This window comes from Amblyomma mixtum, chromosome 3, assembly GCF_055824585.1.
Source record: "Amblyomma mixtum isolate Tamu chromosome 3, ASM5582458v1, whole genome shotgun sequence".
Classification (NCBI taxonomy): Eukaryota; Metazoa; Arthropoda; class Arachnida; order Ixodida; family Ixodidae; genus Amblyomma; species Amblyomma mixtum.
This window is the reverse complement of record NC_143014.1, coordinates 231,073,363-231,094,596: the sequence shown is the minus strand read 5'-3', so window position 1 is coordinate 231,094,596 and position 21,234 is coordinate 231,073,363. Positions and strand designations below refer to the sequence as shown.

At 46.2% G+C, this 21,234-nt stretch overlaps 1 protein-coding gene across 13 annotated transcripts in view; it reads right to left on the bottom strand.

Annotated features, from left to right (window-relative positions):
* Positions 1-21,234, bottom strand: part of LOC149353977 (little elongation complex subunit 2-like) — a 100,412-nt gene that overhangs the window by 41,774 nt on the left and 37,404 nt on the right. For 4 of the 13 annotated variants that reach the window (XR_016289616.1, XR_016289621.1, XR_016289617.1 and 1 more), the window contains one exon: positions 9,485-9,575. The exons of the other annotated variants lie outside the window; for them this stretch is intronic. The gene's annotated coding sequence lies outside the window, so the exon portion shown is untranslated. The remainder of the gene's footprint in view (positions 1-9,484; positions 9,576-21,234) is intronic. 13 annotated transcript variants of the gene reach the window in all.

Sequence of the window (21,234 nt, the reverse complement as noted above, 5' to 3'; positions counted from 1 at the left end):
GCTAGAGGGCTCGTTTCTGCAGTGGATGCAAGATAGCGCCGTGGGTTCCACTGCTGCAAAGCATTTCATTTTTGGTTTGCTGTCGCCGCAGGTGATGGGGATTTCCAAATAATTCTGACCACATCAGGAGAGTGCCTCAAAGTGACCATCAAATGCAACCTCTGTATGAAATTTGAGCCTGAACACACATGAGGTTGGGCCGAGTTAAATTTTTTTTCGATTTTCTCTGATCAATGCAACAGTCAGTAGATTAAACCTGAAAACTATTATTTCCAGTCTTATGCAAAAGTCAGTTTTTTGCAACAAATTCATAACATACAAGGTCACAGCATAACTGAATAAGCTGATTTTGCTATCTTCACAAGGCCTAAAGTGGTATTTTGGCATCCTGACCATTAGACTGCACTGCAAAACAACAGCATTCATGCACCCCTTACACTCAAGACCATAAGTGACAACCAATCAGTTGCAGAACAGAACAAAGCTGCTAGTATGCCTTTTCCAGTTATCTCCACCACAGCAAGCTGGGAGGTGCATAGATACTGAGCACCGAGAGCACTGCCCGAGAGAGGTCTTGGATGCCATTTCATGTGAGGTAGCTGCTTATGCCTTCGTGATACAGGATGCTAGCATTTCACGCAGCCACTCTGCATGAGTGGTAACTAACTTTTCACTCCACACACAAAAAATGCATGGCATTCTAAAGCAGTATCGGTTACTTTTGTCTTCTGACACAAAATACAGATGCTGCTGGAACAAAGGAGTGCAAAACAGAACAGAGCACCAGCTAGCCAAACCGGCCTCTCAGATTTTTTAAATGCTGGAATGTGTTACATGCCTACATTTTCACCTCCCTGTGCCCCCCCATGTTTGTCTTTCCATCTTCCTGCACTACTACTAATCTCCCAAAAGTAAAATTGGTCTGAGTGGGATTCAAACTCACACCTCTTTGGTATGCAACTGACAGCATGCTTGCCTGATACCTATTCGACAATATTCATGAATTTGCTGGTAATTTTTGAGGTCACTATTTTCACTTACCTAAACCAATGGTAGTTCAGCATATGTTTTAGAGATGGCAACACTGTGCTGTTTGCAGTAGGGATGCCGCCAGGGGTCTCTGAGAGGGGTCGAAGACCAACACACGCAGGGCACTCCTAGGTGCCAGTATCGCCACGGAAAAAGGCCAGTGGACACAGAAGGGGGAACCAGTTGAGAAGGAACTAGAAGACTAACCTAGCAAAACATGCTGTGGGGTAAGTTGATGCATAGCTTGAAGATGAAGCGCAAAAAAAGACAGGAGTGGCCCCATTGTTTTTCTCGTTTAATGTGCTATCTTTTGCACTTTATCTTCCTCAAGGGTTAGATGAGGTGAAACGAGGTTCATGGGGCAGATTACAAGCAGCACTTGAGAAGGGAGCTCCAAAAACAGCACCGACTGACTGCGCCTGTGAACATACCAGAGTGAGCTCAAAGAATGATGTGCACCACACTGACGAGCTAAGCCAATGCCTTCAACATTGGAGGAAGCTTCGACTACTGCCAGAGCTGATTAGTGTAGTGTCATCGGCTTCACGTGCGACATGTGAGATCTTCGATTATGAACAAGCTGCATGGGCAGGAATGGCTTCACAAGCTACATAATGCAGCATGGCCTAAGTATTCTTGCAGAAGGCTAGACCAAGCGTACTGTTACGGGACGGCGGGCCCACGCAGAGAAAGGCACAGAGACTCAGACACAGGAGACTCAGACATAACCGGCCGCGGCAATTCACCTTTGTTCTCTACCTCACGCGCTAGCGCCGCGCGCTCTCCCCTCGCGCTCGCCCCGCGCCTCTTCTTTATTTGTATACCGCAGCGCGCTCTTGGTTGCGAAGGTCGTATGCCGTTACATCTTTCCACCGGGGGGGGGGGGGAAGAGGTGGAAGATAAGAGTCTCTTCCAGTCTCCAAGATAAGAGGGGGAAGACACCGCTGGTGTCCCCTAGCGCGTGCTTCGCTTTGCAGGCGGCATCGAACTCGTCCCGATGAGCCCGGGCTGAGGTTCTTCGCACCGGCGCAGCTTGGTGCGCAGGAGGCATCGTCACGTTGTGATGACAGTGTCGTCTGACACGAGACGGTCCCGGTAGATCCCGGGGCTGCTTGTAGGCGACTCCTCGCCGTACGAAAACTGCGAGGGCTTCTCGCACCGCGGGACTTGGGATTGCGTTCACGGAGCAGCGCTCCACTTAAGGGGCGGCATTCAGGAAGGGAGGCCTGGTGCTGGTACGGGAGGGCGGCACTAGGGAGGACGTGGGAGCCAAGTCGGGATCACGGTGGGTGCCGGAGACATAGCTCTTCATGTTGGAGACATGTTCCGGAAAAATGTGGTGTACACCGCGTGGTCGAAGCTCGGGGAGGTCGTCTAGACGGTACGTAACGGGGCCGAGCCGTGCAACTACACGGCAAGGGCCGCGGTATCAGGGCAAGAGCTTCGCGGCACGGCCAGTCGCGCGGATGGTGCGGCGAACGAGGACCAAGTCACCGGACCGAAAGGAGGGAGGTGGTGGTGCTGCAGCATTGGCCACTTGCGCACGCGCATGGGCCGTGAGAAGGTTGCGCTGAGCGTCGAGGCGGGCGGAACGAAGTCGTTGGGCGCAGTCAGTCGGTGACGCAGTAGGATGGCGAAGGTAGGACGTCATCCAGGTAGACCAGCGCCATAGTCCACTTCATATGGCCTAAGACGCGGTCCATGAGGTGCTGAAAGGTGGCTGGAGCATTTGAGAGACCGAACGGCATACGGTTGAATTGGTAGAGGCCGTCGGGAGTCACGAATGCTGTCTTTTCCACATCATCGGGGTGAACAGGCACCTGCCAGTAGCCCGAGAGCAGATCTAGGGTGGAAAAATAACGGGCCCCCTTCAGGCGGTCAAGTGCATCGTCGAGGCGGGGCAGCGGGTACACGTCGAGACGAGTGATAGCGTTCAACTTGCGGTAATCTACGCAGAAGCGGAGTGTTCCATCCTTCTTGCGCACAAGGACGACAGGGGAGGACCAAGGGCTACAAGAAGGGGCGATGATTCCCTGGTCAAGCATGTCGCATACGTGCTGCTGGATGACTCTCCGTTCAGCTGGCGCGACACGGCGAGGTTGGTGATGAATAGGCCCACGGTTTTCGGTGTTTATCCGGTGTTGGGCCCAGGAAGTGCACCCGAGTTCACTGGCGCTTAGAGCAAGGCAACTGCGATGCTCGAGCAGCAAGGCCTTCAGAGAGGCGAGCTCCGCGCAGGTCAGGGTGGGCCCAAAGTTAAATGCGTCCCATGATAGGATCGCCGGCGCTGGAGTGTGGTGAGATGGTTTTTCATGCTGCAAAGACGCAACCGGTGATGCTGAGTCCAAGACTGACGCTGCACCCAATTGCGTGCCGGGAGTCAGCACGAGCGGTGCGCGGCTGATATTAAGCATTAACACGTGGGCCTCTCCATTGAGCACCGACAGAAGGCTTCGAGGGGAGGTCATCTCTCGGGCCGGAGCCGAACACCGGGTAGGTTCGAAAATCACATCCGCTGTGATCGGATTGTCAGAATTGGCATGCACCCAAGTTGCCGCACCCGGTGGCAGAGTCACGGCGGTTGCCACAGTCACGGTAGTGACGTCGACTGGCTTGACTCGACGTGGCCACTTCGTTCCGAGGTAGCGCACAGATCCTGAAGCACGCTTGGTCGCCGACACCAGGGACTGCCACAGGGTGACACCGACGCTGGAAATCCAGCTAAGCCAACCCGGCCCACACAGAGTTTGGCTCGCATGTGGTTCTGTGGTGGTAAAATTGAGAACAACTCCGGCTTGCTGGCACCACCCGCACCCGAGGACCACTGGCCAAATAGGGCTGTCCGCGACAACAAACTCGGTGGAGATGGTCTTTCCGAGTGCTGTCACGTTGACGGTAACACGTCCGACTTGCTCCACCGGGGCGCCGTTAAAAGCTACGAGCCGGGTTTTGGCGGCTGGAAGAAGCAGGTGGGGCGCGTTGACAATAAGCGATTTGTCGAGCACATTAACAGCCGCTCCAGTGTCGACCAAGGCCGCCACGTGCCGATCAAGCAGGGTGACGTCAACGAGCACGTAGGGAGCTTCCGTTGTCATCGAATCCGACGAAAGAAGAGGACGCGGCGAACTAAGGAGTGCGGGGACGGACTTTATCCGGGGGCACCGTTCCACCGAATCGTTTTCCGACGTCGGAGGGCCAGCACAGTCCCTCGCGTAGTGTCCCCTCAGGCCGCAGCGGAAGCAGGTCATGCGGGTGTCATTACGCCTGCGTCGGGTAGAGGCCGCTGTGGGGACTGAGAACCGAGGAGCCTGCACCGGGACGCTGTGCTCGGAAGACGGTGGCGACCCCCGCGTGGCCAGCAAAGTCGATTCCGCCTCGACGGCGAGCGCCATGTCGGCGCGGACGGACTCAGGACGCCCAGAGCGGACCAAGCGCTGCACCTCAGGGAGTCGGATGGCGTCGATGAATGCCTCGGTGCCGACCAGGGCCACGGCGTTCTGAGGCGCCCCCGGCAACGACTGCAGAGCCAGGCGTTCAATGGCGACGGCGAGGTCCTGGTATGTCTCCCCGGGCTCTTGACGGCCGACTCGCAGGCGGTGGTACTGCACACGGGGGTGACCTGAGGCACTGTAGTGGTCGGCGAGGAGGCCCGCCAGGACAGCATAAGAGCCCAGCTGGTCAGGCGGCACGTTCTGCAGCAGCTCAGTCGCGCGGCCTCTCAGTTTGGCGACAAGCATCCGTGCCTTCATCTGCTCGTCCCAGCCTCTCGCCGCCGCAATACTGTCCAGCTGGATGCGGTAAGCATCCCACGAAATGGTGCCGTCGAACGTGGGCAACTCCACGACGTCCAATGATGTGCCCGCGCCGAGCACGCTGTTGGCGGCTACGACCGCAGGTACAGCGACGGCAGAGCTGGGTACAGCGGTGGCGGGGACGTCCAGAGGCACCGGACCCGTGTTCGGCTCGACTGGCAGAAGGCGACGGAAGTCGCGCCGGATCGCCTCCATCTCCCCAGCCTGGGCAGTCAGACGGGCCTCCCATGCGTCCATCCGCTGAGTAAAAATATCGAGGAGGCGCTCAATACCGGCGTCCAGCCGCTGCGGAGAACCGAGCCCCTCCGAGCGCCCAGGTGTAGCGATGCCGGCCGCGTCGTCGTCGGCGCCGTCGGCTGGTGGCGGAGTCCTGTCGACTGGCACGTCGGGGACTTGATTCTGGGAGCGGGTGAGCGGCATGATCCCACCGCTGCCACCAAATGTTACGGGACGGCGGGCCCGCGCAGAGAAAGGCACAGAGACTCAGACACAGGAGACTCAGACATAACTGGCCGCGGCGATTCACCTTTGTTCTCTACCTCACGCGCTAGCGCCGCGCGCTCTCCCCTCGCGCTCGCCCCGCGCCTCTTCTTTATTTGTATACCGCAGCGCGCTCTTGGTTGCGAAGGTCGTATGCCGTTACAGTACGTAGCTCATATTAGCCCACAATCTTCTTCTTTTGTATAATCCTCCGTGGTGACTTTTTTCCTTATTTGTGAATATCTGCGATGAAAGTACACACACTCTGAAGCACTTTAGGACTTTGTACAGCTTCGCTTTTATGTCAGGACAGGTGTTAACACTTATGCGCACAGCTTCAAATGAGCATCGGTTTGAAAATAAGATTTCTTACACAAATAGTATGCATGGTGCAGGAAATTGTGTTAAACTGGTTAGAAGGCGAAAGGCAAAAAATACATGAAAGAACACAGTACAGATACATACTTGCTCTTTACTATCGTTCCTTCATGTATTTTTCATCTTCTAACTAGTTCAACATGATTCCCAGCACTATCAACAGTCAACCCATTCTTCCCTTGTTAACAATGTGCACATCTTTGGTATGCACTGATGCTTGGTGGCAAAAACAAAAAAAAAACCCACCAGAATCTTATGGCGAAATATACACAGAGTGAGCTCACAGGAAATGGTACCAAGAGGTCATAAATAGTGCCGTCAGGGCACAGCGAGCCAGTTGCCAATTAACAGTGTGCCACATCATCTATGTGACTGTGGTCAAGGCATACGTACTCTATTTCTGTCTGTACTTGTACAGTGCCTTCATGAAAACAAAAGAAAAAACCTAGACTTTGAGTGAGCAAGTCTAGATCAGTCTGATTCAGGAAGGCTACAGTGAAGAGATTACTTTTTCTTTCTTTGTATGCATGCGTGTCCAGACAGATGATAATACTTGTAGACAAATGAGTTATACATTTTCTCGGTGACACTTGCTCAAGCTGATGGTGTGTCCTAAACATGAGCCAGGATTAACCTTCAAAGGAAGTAAGGTGAATACCATGCCAAACAATGTTTTGAGTTAACACAGACTGCAACGATCAAGGCCAAGGCTAACTGCAGTTTGAGGATGGCAATTTTTTTTGCACGGTTCTGATCAACCGCCACAGCACTAGTAAGTTATGTTGAATTTGAGAAATTCATAAGAAATTAAAGCCATCTCGTGCCAAATAAACTAAAATGTGTTTTCAAGACTAAAACATGCTGAAGATATTAAAAATACAGAAGTTTTTAATCAAAGTGCTTGTACATATTATAAACCTAGACACAAGCAAAGAGATTAAAACAGCATCCAGGGGACAATTCTGGCCACATCGGATACCTGACCTTCCTTCAAACTAAACCAACGAAATATATAGCACTCAAAAGAAAGTGACAACTGCTACAAGCACACTTTCAAGTGCTGCCAGCTCTTCAGTTGAATCCAATTATAATGAACCCTATTAAATATCGAACAATTTCTGAGCACCGTGAAGCTGCAAAGTAAATGTACAGGAAAATACACGGCGGAATCGTACAAAAATTAGCAGCCACACCTGAGAGATTGAACTTCAAGCAACACAGGTTGACTCAAGAAGCTGGCTTTCCCTCAGTACATCTTTGGGGGCTAGTTTCCCCACAGGTCTGCTCGAACTTCAAACACCGTTCAATTCAACGAGCCCTTGTCGCCAGAGCACGGGCAGCGGCTTTTACCAACAACGTCCCGGACTAGGGACCCTTCAACTAAGGCATTGTGGCTTTAAATAAACGTTTTCATCAAGAGGCTGGCGTCCTCTCATCACACCTCTGGAAGTTAGCTTCCCTGCATGTACCTGCAGGTGCTACAGTGCTATGTAGCACGCAAAGAACGATGATGAGGTGGATTTTCTGCGACTTAGGCAGCGGACACATGGCCAGTCAACCAGAAAATGCTTTCTCAGTGTGCTGTGCCAGCTGTGGCTGCATTGTCACACAGTTCACACGTACGGTGCCTCATGCTGCCATCGGCAATTTTACACGGTTTTCATTGTCTGTGTGTGAGCAACGGGAGCTCTGAAATGGCAGAACCTCCCATTTTCCATCAAACTGGATATCACCAAACAAATTGAACAAGGTGAGAGAAATCTGCAATGCACAAGATTTCGAGAAGCACAATGAGCACAATTTTGAAGAACAAGGCTGGTGTTTGGACTAGAGTAGAGGAGACCAGGTGCTCGCGGAGCTAGATGTGTACACAGAGCTGTGCATGAAGATGTTGAGGCAGCTGGGTACAAATGGTTCCTTGACATTCGATCATGAAAGATTCACGTTTCCGGCCCCATGACCAAGCAGAAAGCAAAGGAGTAGTAGGTCAAGATCGCAACAACTGCCTCCTCATAGAAAACTGCTCTGCCCACTGCTGCAGCGCTGGTTTCAGCAACACTGAACTTAGCTGCCGCCGAACACTGCATCAGTGCAACCCTTGCCCCAGGGCTGGATAACCCATGTGGTGAAGGTTCGTTTAGAAAACGTCTGATTGAAAGGCTCCTACAGAGCCAGAGGACTGGGAGAGACCTAAAAATTCCCCTCCTAGGGACTCTGTTCATGCCGAGTGGGCCATGGAATGAGAAAACAAAAATATTTCAATTAAACTTGTAGAAATAAATGCTATTAAACAGTACTGTGCGACTTACTATCTTTCATATTTTTGCTGCGACTGATGTCTAAATGAAGCGAAAAAAGCAAATTTTCTCATAGTTTATTTTTTACAAATACTTTTGTAAGACTAGACTTTGATACCTCTTGCAAATTTAAGATGGTTGCAACAACACTAAAAAATATTTTTTGTTATCAAGCTAGGATAATGCTTGTCACAGTAACGCATTAAGCAATGATGTTTTTAACAGAAATCGAAGATGGTTGAGCGCAATGTTCGCATCAGTTGGCGTGGAATGACCTTTCCTCGTCGTTCTTTGGATGTTTCACTGTCTTGCATCTATGCACTGAGAATAAGCCACCGTGGTGGCCAACTGTAGCAGTGCTCTTGGATTTCATGCTATGCTCATGAAGACTTCAGCTCAACAAAAGCAACTGCCTCTTTTTGGCTTATGACAAGCTCACATTGTCATCGGTGCTTCACTGCTTTCGAAATAGTTTTTGATGGGTTGTGCTCATGCTCAAATGGTTTTTACATTTAGAACCGATGGCAGCACCCATTCTTTCATCCGGGCTTTTATAGAAAGAGAGTTTTTGCACTAGAAGCCTGAAAGACCTGTTAGCATGAGATTTCGTCGCACTGTCAAACAAGCATGGCATCATCTGTGCGGCATTATTGTGCAGAAGAGTTATCCGTCGGGTGATGATAGTGCAGGTGATGAGGATGCTGACTTCGAGTTCTATTCTTCAAATGAAGAAGACAGTGACAACACTTGAAGGGAGACAACAACAGCAAGAAAATCCGCACGGACACTAGGTTCTGGTGTAGGTGGCATGAAAAGGCTCTGTCGGAGTGCCTTGTTTTGAGTGCTACCACACCATTGGTAGTCTCCAGCAGTTTAGAGGGAATCAACGGACAAAGGGGGCACTATGTGTACTGCTGTTCGAAAACCAACCCTTTCTTTCTGAGGTTCCAAGAGTGGACCATACATAATAGCTAATAAAGCATTATTCTCTTCCGTAAAATGTTTTCAAAGATATTTTTGTAATTAAAACATGTCATTGAAGCATTTCACGTCATAAAAAATCAGCCATTTTGATGCCTTGTTTCTTTTTTTTTAATGTGCCGTTAAAGAATTAAGAAAAACCCCCTCTATTTTAGAAAAATTCCCTCAAAGTCATTAGTCAAAGTCAATTATGACTATACAGACCAAAATCACCTTTTACCCTGCGAAATTAACTGGGTTACCACACAGACTGACTCCCAAATTTTGGAAGCCCATTTTCATAAAAACAGTTTGACTTTTATATAGCAACTTATAATAAGAAATGTTACGTAAGTGAATATCCTCTCACACCACCAACAATCAGAAAAAAAGAGAAGTTGATGTCTGTCGCTTTAAAAAATACCAATCCTGTTCTAAAACACTTTGCTGGACAACTCCAATATTTGTACAACTGTCCTTTTTATAGCCCTGGCATGCCATGCAAACCATGTAGCTGCCACTACTCACAGGGGCCTTGAATGCAGTGTCAAAGGCTCTTCCACAGGTGTCCAGTTAGCTGGCTGTGATGGCTGCTCAGCGGGCAGATCTGGTGCACCGTCTGCAGACGAAAGAGAAGTCGATGTCAGAGAAACCTGGCCAGTAAAGTGAATGCATAGATTGTACATAGTTCTGATAGCAGCCCTGTAACAGCCTTCATGGAGTCGCACAGGCAGTATAAACTGATGCAAGCTTCTCGTGTCCCGAAAGGTTGATTTCTCCGTGATCGTTAGACAGAAATTTCTTTGACTTTTTTTGGAAGACTAGCAAAATTAGTTTTCCATAGCTCTTCGCCAAATGCTTCATCCAACATGCCGAAGCATGTGGCGAAGAGCTATGGAAAACTAATTTTACTATTCGTGCAAAAAAGTCAAAGAAATTTCTGTCTAATGATCACGGAGCAATTAACCTTTCGGGACGCATGCTGCCTGAGTAAGTTAGCAACATGCTAGACAAAGGACCAAAATTTGCACTTCAACCGAAGCCCGGGCTGGCTGAGAACTTTGCAAGGATTCATGGAATTGCAGACAGATTGCCAGATAAGGAAAGAGCCGCATGCATCATTGAAGCAGTGCAAAGCATCAGACAGTTTAAGTCACAGGACAACACGACAAAGGATACCATTACCTTTCTGAGAAACAACAGCCTCTGCCTGATGACCTCCGACAAGACAGGCCGGTTCGTGGTAATTGACAAAGCCGTGTATCAGAGTAAGGCGTTGGAAGGACTAACAAAGAACTTCGATCCCGCGAAAATCAGCAAAACGAATTTTGCCAAAATTCACAACAGTGTGGCTTTGAAATGCGGCTCCTCTGGCAATGAAAAGCTGAAGAAAGATTACAGATTGCAAGGTGACCTGTCTAAAGCCTTTCTTCACAATGGGGCATGGCAGCACTACCAGGATGCGGAGCAATAACCCGTTCCTCTATATTGTACAGATCGTCGTCGGTGTACTGCTTCCAGTTAACACCCCCAGCCACGAAGGACCCGTGAAGATTACAGCACAATCAGCCGGAGCCACCAGCTTCCACGTGCGGGAACTGCCATCGCTGACAGCACAAGATTACCCGTTCCAGCGGCCAACAGTCACAAGTGTGTTCATTGGAGCATGTGACCTGCTGCAAGCGCTACCACACTGGGATATATATACGTGCTCCGAAGAATCTGCTAGTTTTGGGCACGGCAGCACTACCAGGATGCGGAGCAATAACCCGTTCCTCTATATCGTGCAGGTGAGAAAACTGTTTGGTAAATGTGTCCGCTCAAGTGACCCCTTATTGTTTGTGCTGCCATGCCCGCAGCAATTGTCTTGTATAACTGTTGTATTACGCAAACTAACCCAGGCCCGGATCTAGCCCAAATTGACAAACAACTCAAAGATATCGCTAGCGACATAAAAGACAAAGGAAGTACGCCTCATTGATATAGACAAGAAGCTTGATGCCTTATCACAGCTTGAAAAGAAACTCGCCACCTGCCAGAACGAAATTTCATGCATGGATCGCGTAATTGAAACAATGGAAAAGAAAATCGATGAGCTCGAAATCGCAGCAGACGATCCAACTTAATTATATACAGACTGCCGGAGGAGGAGGAAGAAACTAATGAAGGTCTTGAAGAAGGATTGAACAAAACTATCGTGCAAGACACCCTCGAACTAGAAGCTGTCGCCATCGAGCGAATTCACAGGCTAGGTAGACAAGAAAAAAACAAGACTAGGCCAGTTATTATGAAGTTGCTAGATTCGAGACAAAAAACACTAATATTGAAAAACTGCTTCAAACTAAAAGACACAGAATACGCTATTGGTGAAGATTTTTTTGCCAGAGTTCGAGATGTTAGAAGGAAACTGTGGGCGAGTGCCAAACAAGAACGAGAAAGTAAAGAAAAGGTTGCGCTAGCCTTTGACAAGTTGATCATAAATAAGCGCGTTTATATTTGAGACGAAGAAAAAATAGCAGAGTTCCTATGCAAAAAAGGACACAGAATTCAGCCCTCGAGTGACTCGTCAGAAAACTCAAAGACTTGCACATCATAAATATAAATGCAAGAAGCATACTGAACAAAACACAGTCACTTGAAAGCCTCTTACTTTGTCATGAACCAGACGTAATTAGAATCACTGAAACATGGCTTCCACCTGAAATTTCAAACCACGAAATCGCTCCACCGAACTATTCCGTCATCAGAAAAGACCGTGGTTCACGAGGAGGGGGCGTGGCAATACTGATTAAGAAGCAGCTGCCCTTCGTTATTCTCCCTGAAGTTCCTTGCGCGGAAGCTGTTTTCTGCAAGATAATTTGTAAAGATACAGACATAGTTACCGGCTGCATTTACAGAAGTCCTTCTACCGGACATGAAGCCATCACTACAATTCAGAAATTCCTTCAGAACCATGCCTGAAATTCACGGATTATTATCATGGGTGATTTCAACCTCCCCGACATAAACTGGACAACAATGCACTATACATCAAGAGCTTCAGAGGCCCTTATCGATTTAAAGTTAAATTTTAATCTTCATCAAATCGTTTCAACACCCACACGTACCCACGGAACAATTGGTAATATCGTAGATTTGATACTAATCAGTGATCACTTTCCTAAAAACCGTGCTCAGGTTGACGTCATAGAAGGCATCTCAGACCACAGTATACCTACCTGCCGATTACCATTACAGAGCAGTATAGTATATCAGAAAAGCATGCAGATCGTAGCAAATTTTGCTAAAACAGACGACACTAGCATTGTAACACATCTTGCGCACGAATTCCAATCATTTTTCGACATTGCTTCACGTGAGACCACTGATGTGAACACCTTGTGGGAACAGTTTAGAAATACGGTAACTTATTGTGTACGTGCATTCGTTCCAAGAAAAATAAAACGGCCTAAGAAAAACAACCCGTGGATCACAAGGGACGTAATTCACGCACAATGGCAAGTCAAGCGGCTCCGTAGATCAATTAAAGAAAAGGGGCGAAATGCTACCAAATTATTAAAACTAACCAGTGCAGTCGCAAGGCTAAAAGAAATATCAAAGCATGCAAAGGAACAGTACTTTAACGTGACCTTTCCTACACTTCTTAGGAATAATCCCCATAGATTCTGGAAATATTTTCGCAAAGACAATACAGCCACATCCAACCTGTCCATGGAGGAAAAACAGACGAAAGCTAACACGCACAACGATTTCTTTAAATCTGTTTTTACAAAAGATAACGGCATTCTCCCTAACAGTTTCTGTACATCTACGCCATGTATCGGTCCTCTCCACATAACAGATGATGGTGTTCTTAACCTGCTGCTAAACCTAGACATAAAGAAAACAAGTGGTCCAGACGACATCCCAAATCAGTTCCTTAAACGATATGCAGAATGGTGCAGTAAATATCTCGGTATCATTTTTTGTAAGTCTTTATCAACTTCGAAGCTACCCGATGACTGGAAAAAAGCAAAGGTTCTACCCATTCATAAATCCGGAGATACAAACTCACCCTCCAACTATCGACCGATTTCACTTACCAGTACGTCGTGCAAAATCGTGGAGCACATTGTAGCAAAACACTTAAAGCACTTTCTGGGGACCGAAAACTTATTATCACCCCATCAACATGGCTTTAGTCATGGCTTATCAACTGTCACCCAATTAACAGAGGTTGTGCATGACCTAGCCCTTAGTATTGACTACTGCAGTCAAACAGATATAATACTACTAGACTTCTCTAAAGCATTTGACAGTGTCAGCCACAACAAACTAATATCTAAACTATGCATCATAATTGGAGATGGCCAAGTGTTACACTGGATCACAGATTTTTTGACGAACCGCTCACAATTTGTAACTTTCGAACAAGTTCAATCAAGACTAGTTCCCGTTACATCAGGAGTCCCGCAGAGATCTGTTCTAGGACCAGTGTTATTTTTAGTTTTCATCAACGATATTATCAACAATATTGACTGTAACATAAAACTTTTCGCTGATGATTGCATTCTGTACAAAACGATAAAAAATCCTGAAGACTACCTCATGCTAAGCAGCTCTCTTCACAAAATTGTTGAATGGTGTAACACCTGGCAGATGACGTTAAACAATAAAAAATCCGTTTGCATGACAGTCACCAGGAAAAAACAGCCATATAACTATGACTACAGTATCAATGATTCAACGCTTTCAAAGGTCTCTGAACATAAATACCTAGGGTTAACTTTAACTTCTGACCTAAGATGGGACGCGCATATCGCCAATGTTACCTCTGCTGCCTTGCGAAAGCTGTTCTTCCTTAGAAGATGCTTACGTTTGGCCCCTCAAAATACCAAGCTTTTTGCCTACACTACCCTCGTAAGGCCAATCTTAGAATACGCAAGCACTGTTTGGTTCCCGCATTCTATCACTAACATCACTCGGCTTGAGAGAGTGCAACGAAAAGCTTTAAGGTTCATTCATAACGAATACAAACCCTCTGACTCCCCTACCGATCTTGCAGCATCATCTGGCCTTCCATCACTATTATCTAGGGCAAAAGAATCCCGCTTGAAGTTTTTATATCAATTATTACACAGCACCTACAGTATAGACGTATCTAAATATGCATCCTTCTCACAGTCATGGCAATCCCGGCACAAGCATGCACACACGCTGACTGAATACTCATGCCGAACGAACACACTCAAGCATTCTTTCTTTCCTTTAGCCATCAGCGAATGGAATCAGCTCGATCCATGGATTACCATGTCCGACTCACTATCTTCCTTCACCTCAAGATTAGTAGAATGTAACAAGAATCAGTAAAATATCAATAGTCCTACATTTTACCAGATACTGCCCAACAGCTACTTATTGACATTTCTTGACATGTTATCTTTAAGGATGATTGCATGCTTACTGCCACCAGTTACCTTCTTTTTCGCTTTCTTCTAGTTTCTATAATAAAATACTTCAAATATTAGCATGTTTGCTGGAATGAACGACTCCTGCTGTACTTGATTTTTTTTGTTTCAGTTCTGAATTTTCAAGGTATTCTTTGCTAACCTGCCTACTAGTAGTTATATAACACTTATGTAAGAGTTCTCATTTTTGTTGATCTGCTTGTAATTTATCTGTATTGTATTGAACTCTATATTGTACTGATTGCCCACCTGCTATGGTCTCTTACTGAGACTGGCAGTATTGTAAATAAATAAATAATAAAAGATGCACAAAGAAGGCATGTCTTTCAGGGTCATCGTTGAAGACCTAGGAACCTGGCAATGCTGCTTGTCTCATTTCCTAAGAGCCCATCTTTCGATCCTCCCGATTCGGGACCCGTTTATGGTTAAAGGATCTGAGGAAATCACAGATTTTTTAAAATCAAGCCCCCTGGTGGTGTGCCTTTCAATTGATGTGGTGGAAATGTACTAAAGCATTCCACGGAGCGCCGCCTTGAAAGCTGTGGAAGAAAGTATTGAACACTTCGGAACTGTCAGGTTTCAAAACCATTGTGGAATGAATGCTAACTGCTTTCTCGAATTTATTGAATGCTACCTATGCTCCTTGTACGTAGAATTTGAAGGTGAATTGTTTTTGCAAAAAGGAGGCATCAGTACTGGATCTTGTTTAGCGCCTGTGTTGTCTGACATTTTCTTGGCACAGGGTAATCGGAGGATATCGAGCACCCTAAATACGCACAATATCTTAACTTGCTTTAGGCACATTGATGATTACTTGCTTTGCCTTCCCAACAGCCCAACTGATTCCATAAACATGGAAGGTATTCTAAATGAATGGAAGATAGCTTTTCCTGGCCTTCAGTTCTGTTCTGAAACCCCCAAGGACAGTCAGATTAGATTCCTAGGCCTGCTGGTGACTTGCAGCGACAACCGCACTTGCTGGGCTTACAAGCCCAGGGCAGAAAAACCGCTGTTGCGGTTTGACTCTGGTCATTCTAGAATTGTAAAGCGAGCTGTAGCAACGTCTTGCCTGAAACTAGTTATAATAAAAAATCTTGCCCCCACTTGATAATTTACAGCGTAGACCAACAGGTCTCCCGATTGAAGGAGAGCGGTTATCCGGAGCAGTTACTTTGCGGCATTGCTGAAAGCTAAGAGAAGTTACTGGGTCCCACAAAACTAAAAAAACGAGCTAAGAGGGACGCCCTGTTGTGATGCCGTATAGTCATAATATCTCCCACAGAATAAGGAGGATGGCTAACAAGTACAGAGTCCAGGTGGTTTTTCAGTTCCCAATAAGCTTAGTGGAATGTGTAAAAAGGTCAGCGAGAATGAAGACCACAAAAACAAACCTGGGTGCAACATCAAACACGAAATCAACTATGTAAAGTGTGACGAAAACGTCATTTACAGCATTCCGCTCAGCTGTCAACAAACCTACGTAGGGCAAACGGGCAGGTGCCTTAACAAGAGGCTCAGAGAACACGAAAGATCATGTCAGCAACTTGCAAAATCCGGGAATCTGGCACCTCATTGCGCACACTGTAAATGCACACCACGGCTAAAAAACACCAAGGTAATAGGTCGGGCTAGAAACAAGACAAGAATGAGAAGTTATCGAAGATTTCGCAATGCACCTTAAAAAAAATGCGTCAGCTCTCCTTCGGTGATGTTAGGGGGAACTGAATTAACCTACCTCAATAATAGTAATCTTCCGCTGTTGTAAGCGTACGTGTTGATCGTTTTTTTCCTGTTTCCTCCCTTTTCATTCTTTTTTTCCTTTCTCTTCATTCTTGTTAGCACGTACGCTCCTCCCTCTTCTGTGTATGATATGATGTGAATATGTGTATATAGTCACGTTTTTTCAGAGATTAAACAGTTGTTAGAAAGCGCTTCGTCCTGTGTGTTCGTCGCTTTTCCATATTTTGATAGTGCCCACCAATACGTTCAAGAATATATTTCCAACTAGCCCCACTATTGACTTTAGTATATCTTCGACACACGTCGGGCGTGAGAAATCAGGGAATCAACATTATTTATTTTCAAGATACATATATTGATGCTAGAAATGCAGAAAAATTTACATCATTACTGCACTGGCAGTAATGATGTAAAAAAAAGCACTGGCTTTCAGGAAATTTTCTTTACAAAGAAACTAACAAAAGGTGCTGCATATTTTACATGCATTGCCTGCTTCAAGGTCACTATACTTGTGGAGAAGAACTGCAGATTGGGCTAGTTGGTGATGATTCATAATGGTGGTTCAACAGTGCAAACACACACAGACCAAGAAAGAAACAAGACACACAAACCAGCGCTGAAGACTGTTGTTATGAATGAAGACTTGACCTGTGTGAGGAATTGCTACACCATGATGAACAACAAGCAGGTGCTGTGCAACACTAAGTGCACTGCTGATATTAAATACATCTTGAAAGAAACTGACGAGCTTAAAATATGTAAGGACATAAGCATAAACAGTAAAGAAATGCACAAAAAGAGTTGTTTAGTTTTGTCATCTCATCCAGTCTGCTCTAAGTGCCTAAGACTTGGCCGAAAAATGCGACATGAGATGGCTTCCGTGAAAGAGAGAAATGCGGGGAAGGCTAAAATGCGCTGCCTGAAAAGAGCATTGCTCTGAGCCACAGCAGCTCACAAGAAAACAAGGAAAGAGTTTGGCAAGTTTGAAAGACAAGCTTCAAGAAACTTCAGAAGAATGTGTGAAGAAGTATATAGAGGGCCTTCGACCTTTCCAGCGGCTCTCGCTTATGAAGGCATTTTGACAAATCAAAGCCAAATCACCCTGTGGAGTGAGATATAGCCCTGAATGGCTCCTGAACCGTATGCTATTGAGGATATCAAGTCCAAAATCATATAAGTTGCTAAATGACCTCAGAATGCTTCCGCTACCAAGCATGAGCCGTTTCACAGATTTTGAAAGGCATAGCCTGCAAGTACGGTTTCAGTGTCGTTACTTTGGAGGCCACACAAAAGCAGCTGCAAGAAAAGCTTCCCGATCTGGCAATGGGCACTCAAATTTTAGACGAGTTCAAACTGAAGCAGTGTTGTGACCTGAACAAATCAACTTACAAAGTAGACGGTTTTGTTGATTATAATGATGTGTCGAAGGAAGGCACAAATAAACTAGCTGATAACGCCTTAGTTCTCATGTTTGTGCCGCTCTTTCAAGAATGGGTACAGCCTATAGCAAGTTTCGCCACAAGGGCGCTGCACCTGGTTGTATATTGGCAGAACTTGTTCTTGATGACATCATACAATTGCACAAGTATGGAGCAGTGGTTGTCACTGTAGTGAGTGACAGCACCGGGAACAACAAGTCAGTGTAGCAACAGTTCGGAGTCAGTGGTGGCATAATAAACACAAGAAACAAGATTCAACATCCGTGCCTTCCAGATGGAAAATTCCTGCATTTGATCTGCAATGTACCACACATGATAAAGAAAGTCAGGAATCACCTACTGAAGCACCAGCATGGTCAGGTATGTACACTTCCAGTAACGAAATAATTAAAGCATCAAAGTATATGCATGTTTGCATACAACTCTTTTGCATGTCCTTTGCAGGCTGAAGAACACCGCATCAATTTTCTTCATTACAAAGCACTCTATGAAATTGAGCACCAGAAGCTTCTGAGGTACTACCAAGGTTGACAGAATCCCACGTCCAGCCAAATAACTTGCAGAGGATGAATGTGCGACTGGAAGCTCCGGTGCATATGTCATGGCTCAATCAGCTGTGTTTCCCGCTCTTCATGTAAGACTTCAGTGTTAAGACCGAATTAGCTGTTCATTAGCTTCATTCATTTTTGCAGTTGTTCAGTTGGAGTAAGGCAGATGACCCACAACTTTATCAGGAGACCAGAGTACAAGAACTCACAGACTCGTCCGGCATGAAGGCATTCACCAGGATGACAAATGACCTCTTCGACTTCCTGAATGCAAGACACCCTCATGAAGGCATCCAAAAGTGCCCTCCGGGAATGCAGGAAAAGATGGTTCGAGTCATTGGTTATGGCATCATTTACATTTGGATATTTTGGGAAGAATTGCGCACACTTTTTGGTCTATTCCAGGTCATTAGGAGCTATACCTCGTGATGCTGAATGATACGGAACACAACCACCATAGTAGGAACACACCAATGTTTTCTTCCGGCCAGACTGCTGAATCATTACACGTGACACTACTCTCTGTCTTGGATGTCACTGAAGAGCTGCACAAAGCAGGAGTACCTTACGTTTTGACATCGAAACTTAACCAGTATCCACTTGAGGTAAAATATGCCTACACAGGCTTATAAAACTAAAATGCAAAATAATTTCTGCCACCTGTCCGATCTGCGACTATTTATGTGCACGTGAAAATAGCGTTTTACTGCAAGCATCTTGCAATTTTTTTTACAGAGGTTCTTAGGGCTCACTCATGCATTCATTTAGTGAGGATGAAGACTATCCAACCATCACGCACATCAGTCAGATTTACCACCTGGTCTCACTCTACATACCAATCCGGACTGCCATCACGGGGAACTGTGAAGGGACCTGCGAATTAGTTCTTGTAACCATTCACAATAGCCTAGGAGAAAAGGCTAAGGAGAGATCCGAGCTTAAAGCAGCTATTGCGACTAAGCTAATGGATAAGCTGCAGCCCGTGATCTCGCCCTTTGAAAAGGCTGACGGACACAATTATCCGAAAGCAGATGTCCAGGACATGGTCGTCTACTACATCTGCGGATATTTGCAAAGAAAGATTGAGAAGGCGATTTCTTGCATGTAATGTCAAGCCTCCCTCACAAGCACTGTAGGAGACATTGCTCTTGAATGGCCTGGTGAATCTAGGCTGAAAGCGATGCAGTCTTTCAAAAATGGCTGCCTGCGCCATGCATCGCACAGTTTTTATGTCACCATCAGAGAGGTGGAAAAGACAGTGGAGCGTCCACTGGACAGCGTGCCCATATTTGGTGACCTTTTCTGGCTTGCCACAGAAAATCTGGAGGCATCACCTGTACCTCCTCTGGGATGTGCAGCTCACAGCCAAGAGCTGACTGCAAGGATTGCCAAGTTTTATCTTTTGATGAGAATGCACTTCTGTAAGAAAACAAACCATGAAATGGGGGTGACTGAAAAATCAGGTCAGCTAGAAAGAGAGCAAAGTTGCTTTAATATTTGCGCTTCTCAACTGATGCCACTTGGAACCTTAAATGTGCCTAAATACTTCAAATTTATGCGTCCTATGACTAAAAGATGCACAGCTGTCCTGTTCATTGATTGATTTGTGTGAGCATTCTTTCTTCCCTTCACTCACGCGCTCTGTTACTTTAAAGGATTTATTGTTGACTTTTGCCTGGCTAAGATAAAGCTGGGTCGTTCCTATATAATGTGCCATATGCAGGTGTTAAAAGCTGTATTAGAGAATGCTAAGAAAATTTGTGTTTACTATAGGAACTCGTAGCTGCGCTCCAATAACAAGCAAGTTTTCGGAAGTATGTTGGTTTTGAATTGATGGGAAAGACAGTCTCAACTGTTTTATATAGTAGCAAATTACCGAAGCAAGCTATGCAAACTGGTCACCGAGAGTTGCGCACAGTCTATAAAGCTTTAAATTTTACTAGTGGTGGTTTTACGACCAAAGGTTTGGGGCTGTGTGACTAACTTCAAAACCCTCTAGGGAAGAAACAATGAGTAAACACTCCTCCAAGTCGTCTTTCTACCAAAAGGTAACTGTCTGTCAAGCCTTCGCTTCCAGATTCCATCAGGAGCAGAACCAACGATTATAATTTTATATCTGAGCTTCGAGTCTCATCAACATAGCTTAAATAACCTGTGCTTGTGGGCGAAACCGAGATGTCCCGCTATGCCTCAGTAGCAGACGAACTGCGTGACTGAAAGCAAGACTCGACTGCAGCGCTGTTAGTTCTTGTGACCACCACTGGGGCCACATTACACTGCTGGCCGAGATGGGAAGCTGTGAAACTGTGTTCTAGTATGATCAGCATGAGCTGAGCTGCCGTGACGAAAACCAGTGTAGGCTTACAGTGATGGACGTCAACCTTTTCGGTAAATGAGACGCGACAAGGTTCACAACAAGAATTGGGCTAGTGCATGCAGTTTAGAAGTGCTGCGATTTGACTCTTGTTCAGATAGTTCGAATAGTAAAATTGCGGTGCAAGTCTAATCGAATAGCAAACGCTATTCAAAAAATATTCAAAAGTTCGAATTTCGCACATCACTAACGACGGCAAAGTATGCACGCCCCGCTTCGTACAATGGCTGGCGGGTACTGTGCAAAAAGAGACGCTGGCAGAGCAATTTTATTGGCAGACGTGACGTCAACCAAGTTGTTTCCACATCGGAATTAAGACAGAGGCATACAGCGATGCGATCGAGCGCACAACGGCCTGTAATGATGATCCTGCCGACAACTAGGACCTGAGACTCCCTGCGTGCGACCCACGGCCGTTGGTGCAAGGCGCCTTTTGACCCGTTTTTCTGTGCGCTTCACTGAAAAACATTAGGGAAATCAAATGTACGCTCATACCAGCATGAACTTATTGTAGAAGCGGTAAAAAGATTAGACATTTCTGTGATCATCAATGGCTAGTTTGAAAGTGCTTTCTGCTGCCGCTTCAGTGTGGAGCACGTCAGGCCTAGCGACACTTCAGCGAGCCAGGAGCAAGTATACCGTGTTCTGCAACTTTCATTTCATTTCATTTCATTTTAATACCTTAAAGACCCACTGGGGGTATTACATAAGGGGTGGGTACATACAGTCA